Raw genomic sequence first — 23511 nt, 5'->3', positions numbered from 1 at the left:
CTTTATCCTTATGATATTTCTCCTTTGCAGTAAGTTAAGGCATTTTATGTGTGGCAAATAAAAGCTTTCAGTAGTTGACTATGTTTTAAAAATCAAACAAAAATTTGTGTGAGCATAGGTGGTTTCTGTCACTCAAGCACTACTCTATTAAATGAATGAAAGAATTGTAGCAAAAGTAAAAGGATTTTAAAGCAAAGATAATACCGAAAAAGACTATTCTGAATATGATGTAGGGTTATTTTACTTCATCTCCCAACTTACATTGCACAGATGGGAGCAGTAAAAGTGGCCCCACCTTCCCCTTTTTCTGTGTTAGAGAAGCTAACATCTCCAAGGAATACTACCTCGGGTCATTAAGTGCTTTAATTTGTTTTTATCCATATGGATACTTTTCAGTAAAGATTTCTAATTTTATACCATAAGGAAAAACACTAGATTTCTGAAAAGTTGACATGTTTCCAAATGGTAAGTCTGTTAGTCACAAGCACCATCTGCTACAGGACCAACCAAGAGAAGAGTCAGGTGCCTTTACAGGTGAAATGTTGAAATTCAAAACATTGTAAAAGTGAATTATGCTTCTTCTCACATTCTTTAAGAGATCCAAAACAGTCCACCTAATACTTTTGGTTGTTGTTCAGTTTGATAATTTTTAAGTCTGTGTAAGTTACGGTTATAGAACACAGACCCCTTCAGTTCTTCTAATGCTATGAATTCTGCCCTGGCATCTCATTCTTAATCAGAATTAAAACTTTAAGTGGCTGAAAGTGACAAGAAGTGGTTTTACTGTGGTTAAATGGCATAGATAGAAAAAGCCCAGCAAATTTATAACATTGCAGACTCCTATATTTGTGAATGACAGAACCAATTATATAAATGTAACAGCATATAAAATAGGTTCAATTAGCCTTTATGCTCAGATGAATTAAAGGCATTGCTGTTAGGTATAAAGCTGAAAGTCCAGAAATTGTACATAATAGCAGAAGTATGAAGACCTAAAGAGAGTTAGGGTCAGAATCCTATTGGATGTATTTATAAGACACTTTCAGATCAATCTGACCAGTAGTGTTGAATTGAGTTGTGTGGTCAGACTGCTTGAACCTCCATCTTCAGAAACCTGAGACACAGAGACACTTAAGACATAAGTAACTTCTGAAAATAACATGTGCTGGCAATTATTGGACCTCAAGCACCTAATGAAAATGTTGACTACTTGCCATGTACTTGAAAACTTTGATGAAATGCTCTCTCATCATTCTTTGTGAATTAAATGAGAAGGTAAATTGTAGAAAATATTACCATTTTATTCAACCCAAAATAACTCCTGCCAGTTTCTCTCACGAAGTTTACATTGTAGATATAATTATTAATAGCATGAGAGTAATGAGGATGCTCTATAACTCTACCTGTGGACCGTTCATTTCCTAAGCAGTGTTAGTCATTTGTGCTTTACCCCACATTTATCCATCTCCCTGCCTTCTTTACATATGACTTTGCTGTGGCTGGATGGGGATATGCTACTAGGTCTTGAAAATGAATTTTGGGCATGAGTGATACATGGCATGTCTAGGTCAGTGGAGACTCAGAGCTCTCTTTCATTCTAGCATGATAACCAGAAATTGGCAATGATGAATGTTTGAGACTAAGAGGCTGGAATGAGTACAGCCATGCTTCACCAACATTCATTGGACATTAGCTTGTGTTGGTGTTTTAAGCCACTTGAGATTTTAAGGTTATTTATTACTGCAGCATATTGAGGCAAACTAACCTAGCTGATATAATTATTCACAGAAGAAACTTAAAGACTGTCGTTAATAATTCTGATGGCTTAGAGAAATAGGGACATAAAATACATTATATCTCTAATACATGCACATATGCTATAGTAAAAAGAGCCTAGGTTTTCCTCAGGTATAAATATGACTGTAAAATTTGTACTGGCAAAATTCTAGTCTTAGCATAATAAATTGAAACTGAAAAACTCATGGATTAATTAACAATTTGGTTTTTTTCCTAATTTTTCTTTATTCTTTTTTACATTTAAAAAGTGTGGGTGGACATTGATTTCTCACACAGATTTAAATGGAACACACTGTTTAGTTAAACAAATTAAACAAATTAAAATAAAAAATATATTACATATAAACAGAGATTGAAGTACCATATATACATTTTTAGAATAGTATTATGTATATCAATTTTGACAAAACTCTCCTGTTATTTGGAGTGTTGTTAAAGACTCTGAATCATTTATATAGTGATTAAAGTTAAATACTACTAATGAATGGGTTAAGAAAGCTGTTTTAATAGGTCATACTACTTGAGTCATTTTTGGAGAAAGCAAACTCTCTTGAATGTTTCTTGAATGTCAGATCTTCTCTTCACTCACATGGAATTAGGCCTTCTTGAGTTTGTAGGAGTAGAATACACCTTATTAGTGAAATTCTTACAGAATGATATTGAAGTGATATTTTTGCTGAATTTTTTAAATTTTTAATTCAAATGTATCAGAGAATTTGCTGTATGTATTTTTGCTCCAACATTCCTGATTTTATTAATACAGTTTTCAGAATGCATATGAGAAGTATATAAATGTAAATGAAAATTATGCATTGGTCCTTTTAAAGTGAAAATCTTGGCTACTTGCTTATTAGGCTTAGGGAATTAAAGAGGAATATACACAAATTTTCTCACATCATGTGAAGTTTAACATCTGGAATATTGAAAATCAGAATGATACCATCTAAGCACTACTATTCAATGGAAGAGAAGCTTATGATAATATGTACAAATATTTTAAATGCTTTTATATCTATTTTTAAAATGATTATTTTTTAAGAAGCCAATCAAATAATCAACTAAACTTTATTTTGTGCATTTTACTTCTTTATACGTTATACACATGTCATATTTCATTTTATTTCATTATCTGAGTAGTTGGCAGTCTCTCTGCTAAAATACATGCTACTCTTTGGCAGTGACAATGATATTTTAATTTTTTATGCCTGGAATCCAGCAGTGTTGTAAAACACTTTCATTTATAAGCATTCAATGGAGTTTGTATAAAGAAATATAAACTATATTTCTTTTCTAGAATCCTTGACTTAAGTGTTAAATCTCTGTGGAAAGCATACCATGTAAAAATCATCTTGCTTCGAGGAAATGTGGAGAAGCTGCAATGGTCAGTAATACACGGTTTCTAATTTATTGGTATTTGAAATCTAGCAAGGAAGAAAATTTTTAATCATAAGTCTGTGAGCTAGTATGATTATCACTTTAATACAGTGGTGAACTTAAATCTTTGAAATACAGGGTAAAGAGCCAACTAATTATGTTTAAGCATTGAAAGAAGGCTTTACAGAACAAGGGGTTTTGCATAAGGCTTAAAGAATTTTGTAGAATTGGGCCATGTGTGAAAGGTTCAGAAAAAATAGTCAATTTAGACATAGGTAAGAACATATGCAAAGGCTTAGAGTTATGGGCATGCAAAGTCTCAAGATACTTGTTAACCACATGGCTCCATAGTTTGGTTGTATTTGTAAGGAATGAGAAAACAACAATTTGAATAGCAATGAGAAATGAGGCTTCGGCACTGGTTTGAAGTGGGACTGTGAAGGGCTTTATATGTCATTCTGCTCTGTGGACAGTTCTCTATTTTAAGAAGATTATCCTAGTAACAGGGTACTGAAGCCACTGAATGTGGAGAAGCTGGATGAAGAAAACACTAACTAAAAAACTACTGATACTGTTTAAGTTAGAATTGAGAATCTAAACTAAGGCAGAGAAAGCAAGAACTAATTGCATATGTGAAATAATACTCAACTATTGTATCAAGGAAACAAGAGGAACAGTCCAAAGGACTCAAAGGGAAAGTTTGGGCAACTTGTGCCACTAAGGAAAAGAAAACATTTTTGACTAGGAATAATGACTATAACTTTTCCAGATAAAGTTAAATTGTAGGAATCTTTAGAGGGTCAGAATAACAAAAGGTGAAGAAGAAATATGAGTGATGTTACTAATCTAATAATAAGTCTCATTGTCACATGAGAGTAGAAATGAAATTTTTAAGAAGCTCAAAGGATGTAGACATTTTCCAATTGACTACAGTAATCCTAAAGCTCATTTAAAGGTCTAGGTAAATAATTTTGTTCTAAGAAAACTATGTTGTTTGAGAAATATCTGAACAAATATCTGAACAAATTCAGTACAGATGATAAAGACAAAAAAAAAAATATCATGAGACACATTATCTGCTTGCTTCCCACCAAACAAATTTTGGGATTTTCAAGACTAGTGCAGGTTAAGGAAAGATAATGAGAGAAAAGAAAGATGTTAACAATGAAATCCAAAATGAGAAGAAAAATTTAACTTTATAAATCTTTCCATTCTCTTTCAAGATATTTTACATTATGTTTAAGATTTGGAAGAAAATAGATTTCATAAGAATTAATCTTATTGAGTTCATTGTATTAAGCATGAAAAAGTGTATGTCTTCTATACTAATTATAATGGGTTCCTTCATATGTCAAATTTAAGATGTAAAATGATATTAAAATAGTAAGTTTCTAATACTTTATAGGCTCTTTTTTAAACATAACATTTCTATACTCAAATATAGTTAAATCTTTTCCTCACAGAGAATTTTAGACCTGGGAAGACTTATTTACCTTAAAAATAGGAAGTATAATGTAAGGACATAGTAATTAATTGGTCATATCTCTTATTAGGTATTTCTTAGAACTATCATCCTATTTTGTTATGTTTACATAAATTATTCAGTCATCTATGGAAATATAAACAATCAAATACTACAGAAGATAAAGAGCTGACCATCGTTCCTCTCCTCAAGGATTATATTCGCAAGGTTTCTGTGCCCATGTGACCACCATTCTCCGGAAATTCTCAGATGCTTTTGCCAAAGGTACTGACAACTCCATTGAGACTTCATCTACAATAAATGTATAATCTCTAATAATTAAATCCTATAGAGTTTAGTGGATATATTTTAGCATTTAATACAATGAGAAAACCTGACAATAAACTTAAAAAAAAATTTTTTTTAACTTGGAAGATAACTCTTGGAACACCCTTAAGTGCATAAACTGAAGTTAAATGGGGCTCTGATAAAGTGAATGACTACATTGGCCATGAGGTTTGACCTTTGGGAGCTAAGGCCAAAACAGTCAGCTCAGCTTGGATGACCTGGATCATCGACTCATGCAGACATTAGAATGTTAACAGATGTCATTTTCTTCTTTTTTTGAAACTTAGAAAATATTTTCCTTATAAAGTTAATAAGACATGTTATATATTTTTCAGAATCTATTGAGGCAAAAAAGTGAAAGCAATAATATTAAAATGTTTTGAAAAATGATTAGAAATCAGCAAAAGAATATTTACATAAGAGACTCTACTCATGGATCAGAGATAATAAAAGTAGAAAATATTTGAAGCACTTTATATATTATATTGTGTGATATATAGTTGGACCATAGAAATTAAATGACACTCTGTGAGATTAGTATTTTCACAGGTGGCTTCATCTTTTCACATCTTGACATTACATAACATGGAATGTATGCAGATTTTTGCAGATAACTGCAAGCTACAAAATTTGTTTTGCATATCCAATCTCAATCAAAAACTACATTTTTACCCAAATGTTCAAAAATATTACTTGCAGTTGAAAGCAATTTTGTTAAATTAATAAGTGCCATATTTCCATATTCAAACTAAGTTTGTAATTGTATAGATAATACATGAAATAAATACAGTTTTGTTATTCATAGCTATTCTGTTTAGGCTATTGCATTTTATTTTATGGACTAAGGCATTGTCACATATTAATCTTTTCTATGACTGATTGGTTTGGTTATTTATTGGCAATTTTTTTTAATATGAAGCCTGTCTCAAAGCAGAATTTTTAAAAGAATGAGAATAGTTGAAGGTCATATTCCTGGTCAATTTGATTTCAACATAATATTTGATCTGTAATTTTGGATATGAATCAATTTCTAACCTAATTTATTATTTTAGATTAATCTATAATTATAATTTATATTTTACTATAATTAATTTATGATTAATTTTTAGTCTAATGAGATAACTTCGAAGTTCTAAAAATATTCCTTTAAGCCTGTGTACTATATATTTCTTCTTTTTCCCAAGAGTTATTGAAATCATTTTGTTGAAATGTTGTTTCAGTGTGAATGGAAAGATGGTTTTCACATAAGACTACAGGATGTCTTTTGCCTGTAAAAAGTATTTTAATATAAATTTGCTAATCTAAAATTAGAGAAGTACATATAAATAATAATGGAATTGGTTGCCTAGATCTACCTATCTACATAACATTATGTTCTGATGTTTAAATTCAGACTGTGCTTATGTACTTTATTTAGTATTGAAACCAGTAATTTCAAATATTTTTTACAGAAAAAAACATAAGTGGTCTGATTTGATGCAGTATTTCAGAAAAGAGTAACTATCCTTAATGTTTGTCCAAAGCTGAACTTACTGAATTTAATCTTAACTGCTATCATTATCTACCTAATGACAACTAATCTTACAAACACAGTAAAATACAACCAAGTTAACCCACTTATTACAAAACATTCCATAAATGACTATTTACATACTAAGATTTTCACTAACCTCTGGTAATATAGGCTTGAATAAGACATAATTTCTACTCTGAAGACATTTATTAGACATGTGAGGAGATCTTTATGTGGGTAAATTCATGTTTGTCACATTATATTAGTGATGTCAGTTGTCACAGCAGGTATCTGTCAAAGCCACAGGAAGATTAATAGTCTGATAATAGTGAGCTTCCACCTGACAAGGTGGTTCAGTGTCTCTAAGCAAAAAGTTATGGGGTGGTGCAAATCTATATAACTGTCTTAACTTGGCTTCCTTAGAACTTGTAGGAGGAACAAGGCACCGATATTTTATTTAGGTATTCTAAGAAGCAGAAATAGAATGGGAAGGGTGCACAGGGAAGGGAGAAAAGCCAAAAAGGGTGAATTATTGAATTTGTTACTACTATTGACAAATGGGGTCAGTCCTGCTACTGACTCTTTGAAGAACTCTGTAGAACACACCTCAGAATTGTTCCTCTGAAGAAGGGGAAAGATGGGCTTTAATTTCCTGATTTTTTTGTCCCACCTTAGTTCAGTTTTGCTTCTAGGGGCTTTATCTTCCTAGCATTTCTTGGCTGTGCCATTACAGACTGAGCAGCCTTTTTGAGCTTCCAAGAGAATTGCACTGCGATCACTGGAAAGGGATCATGGGGTAAATGAATGCAAATAAAGCACATGGCTTCACTGAAACTGATGGTCCAAGGGTGTGTGACCCCAGTAATCAGGAGAGGTCTGCTAATATAATAGAGTTTAATGATTGCATGTATGTGGTCACCAACGTCATTTCACTTGTTATACAAAGCAGACATTACTTTATGAAATAAATAAAACTCTTTTTTTAAAAAAATTAGATATTTTACATATATGAGTTTTTTAATATTATATATTCAAGTTTCATTTTCACCATATGTGATCCATATTATATAAACACTTGATTAACAAAGGAGTAACATTCCAATGACAAATAGATTTTTCAAACATAATAGTCAAAGGATATTTAATTTAGTGTTCTAAGAATGCATTACAGAGTATGAGATAGTGGAAACAGGGAAACAAAATAATGTTTAAAAATATATCATAAATACACATTATAATTTTTGGCCACACAAAAGTGTACCCCCTCAAAATCAACAATAGTGTTTTCAAAATATAAGAAGGGGGATTTGCATTAGAAAAGTAGAGAGAAAACCTGAGAATGATCAGTGCTTCTTCTGGTAAGGTCAAGGTTAGGGGGGTGTCTCAAGTATTAAAGAAATTCAAAACAGAAATCTAAATCCAGCTCCTATCAGTTTTCACCAACCTCCCAGGACACACTGACCTGCCTAGGGAGTGGAGAGGAAAGGCTTCTGGAATGGAAGAACCATACCTTCATATTTATACCACCCCTAAAATTAAATTAAACTTACTTTGAATTTAGCCATGTTAACAATCCTTGATTTCAGTGGATTTTATTTCTTCAAAATATCTCCAAATTGGTTTGAAAGTTCTGCACAAATGTAAAGTAGCTGTCATTCTATCAAATTTATAGGAACAGGGAAAGGACCGAGCAGAGAGCACGCAGGGGGCAAGGGGACAGCCGCATTTACACCCTCAGAAGCAGAAGAGGCTACTTAAAAGACGAACACCATGCACACATTTGGGTGAGTGGACTACAAATAAAGTATAATTGGTTGCCTAGATCAACCTTCTCTAGATGTGAAAAGGTGAAAAGAGTCTAAAGAATCCTAGGATTACATCTAAAAGGAAGATTCAGAAAGAAGAGGTTGAAAACCAAAGGCTAACATTACATATTTCTTACGTTTGACCAAAGTTGACTCTAGCGTCATTGATGATTTCAACCAAAAACTTCATTTGAAAGACAGTAAGAAAGAGAAACATTGGGGGAAAAAGATGACCAAGATCTTACACGTTAGCATTAACTAGGACCAAACAGACTCCCAAATCCATTTTTGTCAACAGTGTTCTGCCCTCAGTTTTACTAGGAGTAATAGACGTTTTTCTGGGTGCATAATTAGCTACCCTCTACCTCTCACCCCATGTTACTGCTAACTGCTCTTCTCTGAGTTAAATAAAACAATATATTTTTTTCTAAAATCCGTATTTTGATTCATATACTACCATCATTTTATATGTGATTTCCATATAGGGTTGATATCCCTGCAAATTATTATAAATAAAGGATTCCTCTCCTCACGGTTTGAAGGGTGTACAGCAAGTGAGCAGCAGATAGGGGCTAGGTCCAAAGCTTTGTAACTCCTAAGGCAGATCTTTTTTCTCCTTTCAACTTCACAATGATAAAAGGTTTTCCAGCATCTTTTACTTTCTCCTGTCCCTTTGACCCTCAGACACATTATTTGAAGAACTATTTTTTCATGTTTCCTAATAAGAAGTTATTTATAATATCAACACCTGTGTTTTTAAGCTCGAGGTTAAATCAGAACTTAGGGTTAAATTGGAGCACTTCTTGTCATCTTAGTGGTGGTGTGCCTTTCTTGAAGGCAGAAAAAAGCAACTTCTGGTTCCAGCCTGGCATACTGGGTAGTAACTAATGATTTATTTCTGTGTCCCTAGTCCCAAAGGGAGGCTGGAAAACAGTCGAGCTGTTGTTCCTGACATCAGTGGTTTTGGCAAGTCTAGCATAAGAGAGAGAAATGGTCACAAGTTGAAAACACAAGTCAGTTTACTCTTTTAAATTCAGTCACAATAAAATAATTCACCTATTAATAATAAAGTGGACCTAAAGTTAAATTTAATTTTTTAGCTTCATCTTGATATTGGTATTTTCAAAAGGAATGTTTTCCACATATTTCATTGAGGTGTTTTCTTTTAAAGCATACTGAAAGTACTTTATAAATTATGTATCTACATAATATATACAATATGTATTTCCCTACTGAAGTTGAGGGGCTCCTGCTCAAAAATGGAGATTGGTGAGTACATTGTATTGGTGAAAACATAGTTTCAGGATTAAAAAAAAAATTTCAGAGACTACCTGTGGAAATTAGATTAAAACTTGGTATAAAAAATACCATTAAATTTGTTTGCTGGTTAATTTAAAAATAATACTTAAAAATTAAAATGAAAGTATGCTGTGTGAGCTTACTCTTGACCTAGAAGCTAGTAAATGCTAGTGAAATATAAAAATCATGTCTTGTTCTGTTGAGTTAGCCTTGGCTTCAAAAGAGTGGTTTGCATAAGTAGTTGGAAGTGTACAGCTTGTTTTCCCCTAAATCTGAAGTCACTACTCAGCCCAACTAACTAAATTTAATGTACAAACCTGTATTTAACTGTTAATACCTAAATATACAACAGGGTTTTCAGTCATCTAACGGTAAATATTAACTTCCCAAACAGTTGGCCTTAACTTCATAGTTTGAACCCAGAAAAAATAAAAACAGGTTTTTACTTAAGATCTTTTAATCAATACCAAGAGATACCTTATTCGAAAGTACCTGTGTTTTGACATTTCTTACTACCATGTTCCATGTCTGACTGAAAAATCTCATATTAATTGACAGGAATATGTAATATTCAAATAGACCTAATGAACAAACCATGATAATTTAATGCCTTAACTGACACTTTAACTTTATTTCACTGAACTATGAGGCTTAGAAAAGTCTGCACTACAAATAAAGAAAAGCCTAGGTTGTTTTCTGATTTATTCTAGTCGGGTAATAAATTGAATAGATATTCCTCTATTCAACACTGGATCTATAGAGGGCCAACAGAATTCCTCTAAGTAAGGTTAACTTACTTCAAATAACCTAATCCTAAGTGGATACAATCCATACACACATGACTTGTAAACTTTGTAGTGATGTTAGACAGTAAAGTAAAGTAGTATATTATGAACTAACTACCTGTCCAATGTCAACGCCTTCACTGAAGAACTTGCCTGAAGCAATGACTGAATCCAGGATTATCTCTGAACCATCTGAGATGATAGGAAGTTCCTGAGAGATTGCTGCCTTCTGTGTTGTTTGGGATGGGCTCTTGTATCTCATGATGGGTAACAAAACTCATTGCTGGTTCTGCAAGCTAGAGAGCACATAAGAATCAAGTTTCACGGGGGAGAACTGTTATTTTAAATGAGATATGTGCCACGTGGTGAGCCAAATTAAATCATGATAAATTCATTATTGAAGGAAAAGTATTCTGTGAATCGTTTATACCTTGAATCTTGGGATTCTACCCTCTGATATACTTTTTTTTTTTTTAACAGTCCAAGCAGGTTTATTGCTAAACTTTAGAGGGACCTCTCTGTTCTGGCCAACAGAACAAAGAAGGCGTCTCTTGTAGGCTAAGAGGCTTTTTTTTTTTATATTGTTAATGTACAATTACTTGAACAACATTATGGTTACTAGATTCCCCCTATTATCAAGTCCCCCTGACATACCCCATTACAGTCACTGTCCATCAGCATAGTAGGCTAAGAGGCTTTTTTTTTTTTTCATTTTGAATAATTTTATTTTGTGGAGAATTTTATACTTTTAAGCATAAAAAACGCATAAGCTTTTTCCTAATACATTTTTTGTCTCTTCCATGTTTGAGTTCAACCCTTCTTATTAATTAAATGATTAATGTCATTGCCATTATTGAAAATGTTTATTTTTTCTCCATGTTTCTTGGCCATTCTTGCCTAAGTTTTGTCTATTATTTTTTTTTTTGTAGATAATTATTTTTGATTGAAGGGTAGTTGACACACAGTATTACATTACATTAGTTTCAGGTGTACAACATAGTGATTCAACATTTATATACATGACAATTCTAGGTACCAGCTATCACCATACCAAGCTGTTACAATATCTTGACTGTATTCATTACATCCCGGTTACTTATTATTTTACCATTGGAAGTGTGTACTTTTTTGTGTGTGTGTGTGAGGGCATCTCTCATATTTATTGATCAAATGGTTGTTAACAACAATAAAATTCTGTATAGGGGAGTCAATGCTCAATGCACAATCATTAATCCACCCCAAGCCTAATTTTCGTCAGTCTCCAATCTTCTGAGGCATAACAAACAAGTTCTTACATGGAGAACAAATTCTTACATAGTGAATAAGTTCTTACATGGTGAACAGTACAAGGGCAGCCATCACCGAAACCTTCGGTCTTGCTCATGCATTATGAACTATAAACAGTTCAAATATGAATACTCATTTGATTTTTATACTTGATTTATATGTGGATACCACATTTCTCTCTTTATTATTATTATTTTTAACAAAATGCTGAAGTGGTAGGTAGATACAAGATAAAGGTAGAAAACATAGTTTAGTGTTGTAAGAGAGCAAATGTAGATGATCAGGTGTGTGCCTGTAGCCTATGTGTTAATCCAAGCAAGACAAGGGCAATAAAACATCCACGTATGCAGAAGATTTCCCTCAGAACAGGGGGGGTGAGGTTTTAAGCCTCACCTCTGTTGATCCCCAATTTCTCACCGGATGACCCCCCTGCGACTGTGCCTGTCTTAGGTTGTTCCTCCCTTGAGGAATCTTACCCGACTCTGGCTAACCAGTCATCTTCCGGGGCCATACAGGAAAATGTAAAGTTGGTAAGAGAGAGAGAAGCCTTATTGTTTGAAATGGTTAGCTTTTTACATCTTTGCATATTTATGCCCTGTGGCTTCTATGCCCAGCATTTGTCTTGAGGTATCTTTACCACTTGGAAGAATTATGATACTCGGTAAATTTGATATGAGGCACGAATTCTATTTAAGGGTTGTAATTAGGAAGGAAGAAGAAAACCTATACAAGTAGCAGGCGGCAGAAAACATGGGAAGACTGATTATTTCTTTGACATATCTTCTAGTACAGTAACTTCAGCATGTATAGGTTTTAAGCTACTACTTAAATTGTGCACCCACATTAACATAATAGGAGTATAGTTACATAACCAAAGCATACCTATAATTACCAGCCATCTCCAGTGAAACCAAGAAAACTAGTTAGGCACCTTAGGCATTTGTGAAAACTTATCTATGATATAGTGAATATTGTCCAACTGAACTTGAACAGTCTGAGAGAAATCAGACAAATTAAAACAACCCATTCCTGGGGAATGTTCACATCCCTTATGTTCTTTTAACAGTAAATAGTCTGTAGTTGTAAGATTTTGGAGTGCTACAATTTGCACTTCTCCTAATTCTTGCTTGAGTTCCAACAGTATAGATCCAGTCAAATTTGTTGTTTTACTGTATGCACAGGCCAGCTTAGATATCTCCTTCCTCATTCCCATGGCAAGTCCAGAAACTGGTGGGATGAGTGCATCTACAGCTGTAGCAGTGCGTGGATCTTTGTTGGGGTTTTTTGATGATCATATTCTGTCATGAGTCTTCCAGAGAGTGCAGATGTTGGAAGTTCTTTTTCATATCGTATCTTAGTTCATTTTCGGGGTAGCCCAATTAGGCTTTGATCCTCTGTATAAACACAAACAGACCCTTTGCCAACACTTTTATATGCCCTTTATACTCTTGTGTAGAACGTATTGGATGTTACGACACAGGAACTGCCCTTTTTTTTTTTGGTATCACTAATCTACACTTACATGATGAATATTATGTTTACTAGGCCCTCCCCTATACCAGGTCCCCCCTATAAACCCCTTTACAGTCACTGTCCATCAACATAGCAAAATGTTGTAGAATCACTACTTGCCTTCTCTGGGTTGTACAGCCCTATCTTTTCTCCTACCCCCCCATGCATGCTAATCTTAACACCCCCCTACTTCTCCCCCCCCTTATCCCTCCCTACCCACCCATCCTCCCCAGTCCCTTTCCCTTTGGTACCTGTTAGTCCATTCTTGAGTTCTGTGATTCTGCTGCTGTTTTGTTCCTTCAGTTTTTCCTTTGTTCTTATATTCCACAGATAAGTGAAATCATTTGGTATTTCTCTTTCTCCGCTTGGCTTGTTTCACTGAGCATAATACCCTCCAGCTCCATCCATGTTGCTGCAAATGATTGGATTTTCCCTTTTCTTATGGCTGAGTAGTATTCCATTGTGTATATGTACCACCTCTTCTTTATCCATTCATCTATCGATGGACATTTAGGTTGCTTCCAATTCTTGGCTATTGTAAATAGTGCAGTGATAAACATAGGGGTGCACTGATCTTTCTCATACTTGATTGCTGCATTCTTAGGGTAAATTCCTAGGAGTGGAATTCCTGGGTCAAATGGTAGGTCTGTTTTGAGCATTTTGATGTACCTCCATACTGCTTTCCACAATGGTTGAACTAACTTACATTCCCACCAGCAGTGTAGGAGGGTTCCCCTTTCTCCACAGCCTCACCAACATTTGTTGTTGTTTGTCTTTTGGATGGCAGCCATCCTTACTGGTGTGAGGTGATACCTCATTGTAGTTTTAATTTGCATTTCTCTGATAATTAGCGATGTGGAGCATCTTTTCATGTGTCTGTTGGCCATCTGTATTTCTTTTTTGGAGAACCGTCTGTTCAGTTCCTTTGCCCATTTTTTAATTGGGTTATTTGTTTTTTGTTTGTTGAGGCATGTGAGCTCTTTATATATTCTGGACGTCAAGCCTTTATCAGATGTGTCATTTTCAAAGATATTCTCCCATACTGTAGGGTTCCTTTTTGTTCTATTGATGGTGTCTTTTGCTGTACAGAAGCTTTTCAGCTTAATATAGTCCCACTTATTCATTTTTGCTGTTGTTTTCCTTGCCCGGGGAGATATGTTCAAGAAGAGGTCACTCATGTTTATGTCTAAGAGGTTTTTGCCTATGTTTTCTTCCAAGAGTTTAATGGTTTCATGACTTACATTCAGATCTTTGATCCATTTTGAGTTTACTTTTGTATATGGGGTTAGACAATGGTCCAGTTTCATTCTCCTACATGTAGCTGTCCAGTTTTGCCAGCACCATCTGTTGAAGAGACTGTCATTTCGCCATTGTATGTCCATGGCTCCTTTATCAATTATTAATTGACCATATATATCTGGGTTAATGTCTGGATTCTCTAGTCTGTTCCATTGGTCTGTGGCTCTGCTCTTGTGCCAGTACCAAATTGTCTTGATTACTATGGCTTTATAGTAGAGATTGAAGTTGGGGAGTGAGATCCCCCCTACTTTATTCTTCTTTCTCAGGATTGCTTTGGCTATTCGGGGTCTTTGGTGGTTCCATATGAATTTTTGAATTATTTGTTCCAGTTCATTGAAGAATGTTGCTGGTAGTTTCATAGGGATTGCATCAAATCTGTATATTGCTTTGGGCAAGATGGTCATTTTGATGATATTAATTCTTACGAGCCACGAGCATGGGATGAGTTTCCATCTGTTAGTGTCCCCTTTAATTTCTCTTAAGAGTGACTTGTAGTTTTCAGAGTATAAGTCTTTCACTTCTTTGGTTAGGTTTGTTCCTAGGTATTTTATTTTTTTTGATGCAATTGTGAATGGAGTTGTTTTCCTGATTTCTCTTTCTGTTGGTTCATTGTTAGTGTAAAGGAAAGCCACAGATTTCTGTGTGTTGATTTTGTATCCTGCAACTTTGCTGTATTTTGATATCAGTTCTAGTAATTTTGGGGTGGAGTCTTTAGGGATTTTTATGTACAGTAGCATGTCATCTGCAAATAGTGACAGTTTAACTTCTTCTTTACCAATCTGGATTCCTTGTATTTCTTTGTTTTGTCTGATTGCCATGGCTAGTACCTCCAGTAATATGTTAAGTAACAGTGGAGAGAGTGGGCATCCCTGTCTAGTTCCCAATCTCAGAGGAAATGCTTTCAGCTTCTTGCTGTTCAATATAATGTTGGCTGTGGGTTTATCATAGATGGCCTTTATTATGTTGAGGTACTTGCCCTCTATTCCCATTTTGCTGAGAGTTTTTATCATGAATGGACGTTGAACTTTGTCAAATGCTTTTTCAGCATCTATGGAGATGATCATGTGGGTTTTGTCTTTCTTTTTGTTGATGTGGAGGGTGATGTTGATGGACTTTCGAATGTTATACCATCCTTGCATCCCTGGGATGAATCCCACTTGGTCATGGTGTATGATCCTTTTGATGTATTTTTGAATTCGGTTTGCTAATATTTTGTGGAGTATTTTTGCATCTACGTTCATCAAGGATATTGGTCTGTAGTTTTCTTTTTTGGTGGGGTCTTTGCCTGGTTTTGGTATTAGGGTGATATTAGCTTCATAGAATGAGTTTGGGAGTATTCCCTCCTCTTCTATTTTTTGGAAAACTTTAAGGAGAATGGGTATTATGTCTTCTCTGTATGTCTGATAAAATTCTGAGGTAAATCCGTCTGGCCCGGGGGTTTTGTTCTTTGGTAGTTTTTTGATTACCGCTTCAATTTCGTTGCTAGTAATTGGTCTGTTTAGATTTTCTGTTTCTTTCTGGGTCAATCTTGGAAGGTTGTATTTTTCTAGGAAGTTGTCCATTTCTCCTAGGTTTCCCAGCTTGTTAACATATAGGTTTTCATAGTAGTCTCTAATAATTCTTTGTATTTCTGTGGGGTCCATCGTGATTTTTCCTTTCTCGTTTCTGATACTGTTGATTTGTGTTGACTCTCGTTTCCTCTTAATAAGTCTGGCTAGAGGCTTATCTATTTTGTTAATTTTCTCGAAGAACCAGCTCTTGGTTTCATTGATTTTTGCTATTGTTTTATTCTTCTCAATTTTATTTATTTCTTCTCTGATCTTTATTATGTCCCTCCTTCTGCTGACCTTAGGCCTCATTTGTTCTTCTTTTTCCAATTTCGATAATTGTGACATTAGACCATTCATTTGGGATTGTTCTTCCTTTTTTAAATATGCTTGGATTGCTTTATACTTTCCTCTTAAGACTGCTTTTGCTGCGTCCCACAGAAGTTGGGGCTTAGTGTTGTTGTTGTCATTTGTTTCCATATATTGCTGGATCTCCATTTTGATTTGGTCATTGATCCATTGATTATTTAGGAGCGTGTTGTTAAGCCTCCATGGGTTTGTGAGCCTCTTTGCTTTCTTTGTACAGTTTATTTCTAGTTTAATGCCTTTGTGGTCTGAAAAGTTGGTTGGTAGGATTTCAATCTTTTGGAATTTTCTGAGGCTCTTTTTGTGGCCTAGTATGTGGTCTATTCTGGAGAATGTTCCATGTGCACTTGAGAAGAATGTATATCCTGTTGCTTTTGGATGTAGAGTTCTATAGATGTCTATTAGGTCCATCTGCTCTACTATGTTGTTCAGTGCTTCCGTGTCCTTACTTATTTTCTTCCCAGTGGATCTATCCTTTGGGGTGAGTGGTGTGTTAAAGTCTCCTAGAATGAATGCATTGCACTCTATTTCCCCCTTTAGTTCTGTTAATATTTGTTTCACATACGCTGGTGCTCCTATGTTGGGTGCATATATATTTAGAATGGTTATATCCTCTTGTTTGACTGAGCCCTTTATCATTATGTAGTGTCCTTCTTTATCTCTTGTTACTTTCTTTGTTTTGAAGTCTATTTTGTCTGATATTAGTACTGCAACCCCTGCTTTCTTCTCGCTGTTGTTTGCTTGAAATATGTTTTTCCATCCCTTGACTTTTAGTCTGTACATGTCTTTGGTTTGAGGTGAGTTTCTTGTAAGCAGCATATAGATGGATGTTGCTTTTTTATCCATTCTATTACTGTGTGTCTTTTGATCTGTGCATTCAGCCCATTAACATTTAGGGTGACTATTGAAAGATATGTACTTATTGCCATTGCAGGCTTTAAATTCGAGGTTACCAAAGGCTCAAGGTTAGCCTCTTTAGTATCTTACTGCCTAACTTAGCTCGCTTATTGAGCTGTTAGATACAGTGTCTGGAAATTCTTTTCTTCTCTCCCTTCTTATTCCTCCTCCTCGATTCTTCATATGTTGGTGTTTTGTGCTGTGCTCTTTCTAGGAGTGCCCCCATCTAGAGCAGTCCCTGTAAGATGTTCTGTAGAGGTGGTTTGTGGAAAGCAAATTCCCTCAGCTTTTGTCTATCTGGGAATTGTTTAATCCCACCATCATATTTGAATGAGAGTCGTGCTGGATACAGAATCCTTGGTTCAAGGCCCTTCTGTTTCATTGTATTAAATATATCATGCCATTCTCTTCTGGCCTGTAGGGTTTCTGTTGAGAAGTCTGATGTTAGCCTGATGAGTTTCCCTTTATAGGTGACCCTTTTCTCTCTAGCTGCCTTTAAAACTCTTTCCTTGTCCTTGATCTTTGCCATTTTAATTATTATGTGTCTTGGTGTTGTCCTCCTTGGATCCTTTCTGTTGGGGGTTCTGTGTATTTCCGTGGTCTGTTCGATTATTTCCTCCCCCAGTTTGGGGAAGTTTTCAGCAATTATTTCTTCTAAGATACTTTCCATCTCTTTTCCTCTCTCTTCTTCTTCTGGAACCCCTATAATATGGATATTGTTCCTTTTGGATTGGTCACACAGTTCTCTTAAAGTTGTTTCATTCCTGGAGATCCTTTTATCTCTCTCTATGTCAGCTTCTATGCGTTCCTGTTCTCTGGTTTCAATTCCATCAATGGCCTCTTGCATCCTATCCATTCTGCTTATAAACCCTTCCAGAGTTTGTTTCATCTCTGCAATCTCCTTTCTGGCATCTGTGATCTCCCTCCAGACTTCATCCCATTTCTCTTGCATATTTCTCTGCATCTCTGTCAGCATGTTTATGATTCTTATTTTGAATTCTTTTTCAGGAAGACTGGTTGGGTCTGTCTCCTTCTCTGGTGTTGTCTCTGTGATCTTTGTCAGCCTGTAATTTTGCCTTTTTATGGTGATAGAAATAGTTTGCAGAGCTGGAACGAGTGACAGCTGGAAGAGCTTTCCTTCTTGTTGGTTTGTGGCCCTCCTCTCCTGGGAGAACAGCGACCTCTAGTGGCTTGTGCTGTACAGCTGCCTGCAGACAGGGTTTCTGCTTCCTGCCGGGCTGCTATAGAGTTTATCTCCGCTGTTGCTGTGGGCGTGGCCTGGCTCGGGCCTCTGCTCCAAAGTGGTGGAGTCGCGTTGGAGGGGGAGCAGCCGGGAGGCTATTTATCTCCGTAAGGGGCCTCCCTGCTCCCTGCAGCCCAGGGGTTAGGGTGCCCAGAGATCCCCGGATTCCCTACCTCTGAATTAAGTTTCCCGCCCTGCCCCTTTAAGACTTCCAAAAAGCACCCGATAAAACAAAACAACAACCACAAAAATAAATAAATAAATAAATAAATAAATAAATAAATAAATAAATAAATAAATAAATAAATAAAATAAAAAATTTAAATTAAAAAAAATTTTTTTAATTAAAAAAAAAAAAAAAAGGTCACCGCTCATTTTTCTTTATTCTCCAGCGCCACCCTCAGGCTTCTGCTCACTGGTCTTGCTGCTCTGTTTCCCTAGTATTGGGGGCCCTATCCCTTTAAGACTTCCAAAAAGCACTTGCCAAAACAAAACAACAACAACAACAAAAAAAAAATAGGTCGCTCGCTTTTCTGGTGTCCTCCGGCGCCTGGCCTCCGGTGCCCGCTCACTGTTCTTGCTGCCCTGTTTTCCTAGTATCCAGGGCCCTGCACTCTGGCCCGGATGGCCGGGGCTGGGTGTTCGGCAGTCCTGTGCTCCGTCTCCCTCCCGCTCTGCCTGTTCTTCTCCGGCGGGAAGTTGTGGGGATCCCGGGCGCTCGGCTCCCGCCGGGCTGGGTCTTGTATTTTACCCCCTTCGCGAGGCACTTGGTTCTCTCAGGTGCGGATGTGGTCTGGTTATTGTCCTGTGTCCTCTGGTCTTTAATCTAGGAAGGGTTGTCTTTGTTATATTTTCATAGGTATATGTGGTTTGGGGAGGAGATTTCCGCTGCTCTACTCATGCCACCATCTTCCACCCATCTCCTGATATACTTTTAAGATTTAATCTTTATTTGTTGTGGCCAATGTGTCTCCTTGTCTTTTCCCATCAATTGTTGTCTTAATACATAGTGAGTCTTTGGTTTTCAGAAACTCTTATAATTTACCTATACATCCTCATTTCTATTTTCATAAAAAAAAAAAAACCTAGGGTTTTCATTTATAGTTGTTGAAAATTTACCATCTTTCAAGTCCATTTCAAAGGAGACTCAGAGTGGAAAAAAATAGACTATCAAGGAATTCTTAAGACCCTTAGGTAACATGGAAGGCCCTGGTTTCCCTGGGGCAGGGAAAACAGCATCTCTTGAGAAATGACAGGCTTCCAGTAGGAGTTAAAATTTTCTTTTTTTTTAACCCCCTTCTCCTTTGCTACCTATACTTTAAACTTGAAATAATGACCAAAAATAGCAGATTGAAACTTGGCTTCATATAAAAAAAAACATTTGAAAAGAAGTTTTCACACAGCCTTTATTAAAACTAGGTGGGTGAGCACACCCTAAATAGTTCTACTTAAAAATTAATAGACAGATACGCTTCTGTATCTTGGTAACAGATGTCTATGTTCAATTGACATGACATGAATTGTATTTTCAGTTACTTCAATGATGGAGTCTCCATCTTTTAAAGATTATTCTACATTGGCACCTTCATACTAACTTGGCAGTGCTCCTCTCAATGTCCTTGGCTCAGAAATGTTTTACAATAAACTTCTAAGCCAATGAAGGCAGAATCTTGGCTTTTATGGAACCTGCCTCTGCCCACTTCAGGATATGTGTTATAATAAGTAGAAGCACTGCTTTTCTCTTTATTAATAATTTAACATTTTTTCATGCTAAACTCCAATTTCTTAATTCAACTTATTGTAGAATAAACTCATTTGTTTAAACAATGGTTTTTTTTATACCTGAGAAGTTGCCTTGTCTTTAAAAGCGTACAAAAAAAATAAAGAAGGAAAGAGAAAAAGCTAGGTAAAAATCACTAAAATTAAGGCACTGAAATTAAGTAGGCCAGCTTATTGATAATTCTCTGCCTGTAATTTCAGGGGAGATAATCTCCCTCTTTCAGCAGCCTGTATTATTAAATGATTTCTTTATGTTGTGCACTCTTTGAGATTTGTCTTTAGCCATGTTAGTGGTGAAAAAAGTTAAATGCTATATGACTAAACACTTAGCATTTCATTTTCACTTTTTTATTTCTCTATGCCTACTTAATTTCATTTTACTTTTTATGCCAAGAAGAAAATTCCCAAATTTATGGAACTCACAAGTATTTAATTCATCTTTATATCAATTTGGCTTACACACAAGCCAGTGAAATATAAATTCAGAAATGTATGTCACAGTTGCTAATCTAAATCATGACTGAATTATCACACTCTCTTTCTGTGTCACTGAGTATGAATAGATGATAATGGGCTTTTACAGTGAGGTATCTAAACATCACAAATATGCAGAGACCTGAGTGTTCAAAGGTCTGTGCTGTTGGAGAGAGTGGAAGTTGCCCAAAGCCAATTATTTAGTCCTCAGAAAAGAATGTAAAGGAACATGAGGAGCACAAGAGTGGTCTGCAGTCCTGGCTGTGAACTAAAATCACTTTGGAAACTTTTAGCATTTCCTGGTGTGGAGTCTTATCTCCAAAGGTCCTGATAATTGCTCTTAAACTCACTGAGAGATATTATATTGGAATATACTTGGGTGTATATTAGATATATTCACTAGTGAGAAGAATGTTAAGGAAATAGTAAATCTTTTATTATTCTGCACTGATATTAAAAGGTAACTTCTATTTAGAGCTATTTTAGAAAATTGTATTTCTTAACAGGAGACTAGAAGATGGGGGCAACTGACTACATTAATAAACTTGGCATCCAGCATTAATTTTATATTTCCAGCAAGTTAATCAGGCTTATCTTTCCTGAAACTAGAAAGTGCCTGTATTTCTCTGATGTAATGATAAGTAGTAAGTCAGTTTTTTTTAAATTTACTGCTATAGGATAAAAAGAGAAGGATAAATTCATAAAGACTGAAACATAAATCCCTGAGCCCTCTTGAAGTACATATCATGCTATTACAAAGATGTATAACTTGAAATGTACTGAAAATTCAAGTACATATAATAAAAAATTATTTAGCACTTGAAAATGAGGCAAAGATTGGCTAGTATGGCCCTTCAATATCATAGTAGAGCATTAACAGAATTATTTAATTTTCTAGAGAACTATGCCACAATTGACTTTGCAATTACTATTCGATCAGAGACCAGATACATATGAACTTAGAGATTTCTGCTCAGAAAGAGTATATAATCCTAAAGACTATATAGTACTTCTCTTTAGGACACTAACAAGTTCACAGTTCTCATAGTAGTCTTATTCTAAGATTCTTTCTCAAAATAGCCACTTCCTCAAAATACTCTTTAATCCACCTTTGCCAATGTCTTGGTTCTGTTATTGACCAGTTTAATCTATATTTGACATATGTCCATTCCATATTTCAATGAGAATCATATTTTTTATTTTTAAAAGTAAACTTTGGCACAGTACAAAACATTCTTCATAAACAATGTTAAAATGAAAAGAACAGTTCTTAGAAAACATGTAATACACACACTTAAAAGAATATTATTTAATTATGTCCTTTATTAGTACATTGATGAAAGTATTTTTGGTACAGGTGCATGAGTATTTTATTTTTTATGTATTTAAACCTCACTTTCAGCATGAGTTTATTATTTTTATATAAAAAAGTAGACTTTGAAGACACAAGAATGAGGAAGTGCTCTTGCAGTCCTGTTTGGTAGTTGGTACTCACTTACACATACCTAAAGGGAGCATCAGCAGGATCAGAACAGCGAACACAGCTGTGGCTCTGCTTCAGTAACACTAGGAAAGTGGCCCAGGTCAAGCTGGGAGTCAGAAGCAGGTGGTTCATAATAAGCATCATTCAACGATTGAAAGAGAGCATTTTTCTAGTGTGGGCTATACTATATGGAAAGCAGTACATTGAAATAAGCCTTTAACAATATCTCCAATGTCCTACTTGTTAAATTCATCGGCTATTTTTTATCTATTTTCTTGAAGTGTTTCATGAGACACAACTACTCTTCCTCCTTAAAACCCTATTCCTTGGCCTCTCTTACATTTTTCCATCTTTGTTTTCCACCTCTCCCTTTAAGGCACAGCAGTCATCTCTGGTTGTGTGTCTGTGTCCTCCTTTAGTTCTCTGTATTCACAGGAACCGTCGTGATCATCACTGGCATAGCTACCACTACAGACTCAATCGTTGTGCTAAATCCTGCAGATATATTAAAATTGATCTTTGGTATATCATTGCAGTGTATGTATATGTGTGTGAGTGTGTGTGTGTGTGTGTGTGTGTGTGTGTGTGTGTATATATATATACACACACACAAATATAAGTCCAAGTGAGTGTAAAATAACCTTTTTAGATGAGATGGCATGTTGAGAGAGATTATACATCTTACTCAAGATGACATTTCCAAGAACTACTGCAGTATAACTCAGAGTGATTTAACAAATGGACCTGCTAGGCTAAAATTCTAAAATTTTAATGTATATACTCATACCTGAGGATCATGGCAAAATTCATATTCTGCTTCAGTAAGTTAAAGGAGGTTAACTGAGATTCTGCATTCTTAACAAGGTCCTCCATGAAATGACTGCTGCTGGTCCACAGACCACACTTCAAGTGGCAAGGTGCAAGGGAAAGCTCGATCAGGAATCTGTCCTTTGATTCAAGGTTGAAAAATTACTCGGAAGCACACAGTTGTTACTAGCTACTGGATCTTGGTTGGCATATTGCCAAAGGTTTGAAAAGATCAAAATGTCTTGGAAGGTATGTAATAGAGGGTTAATTAACATACTTGGGTTGCCCCAAACCCTGCACATGCTAAAGGTCTTCAGGACTGGTCCTTGCCCAGCTCCTGGGGAATAACCTGTGAGCCCTATGAATATCCTGCTTAATAAGATTTGAAATTGTAGACCACACCAGACAATTTATGCTAACAATGTGATTTATGC

This window comes from Manis pentadactyla, chromosome 1 (genome assembly GCF_030020395.1).
Source record: "Manis pentadactyla isolate mManPen7 chromosome 1, mManPen7.hap1, whole genome shotgun sequence".
NCBI classification, from domain to species: Eukaryota; Metazoa; Chordata; class Mammalia; order Pholidota; family Manidae; genus Manis; species Manis pentadactyla.
Note: the sequence above shows the minus strand (reverse complement) of the source record.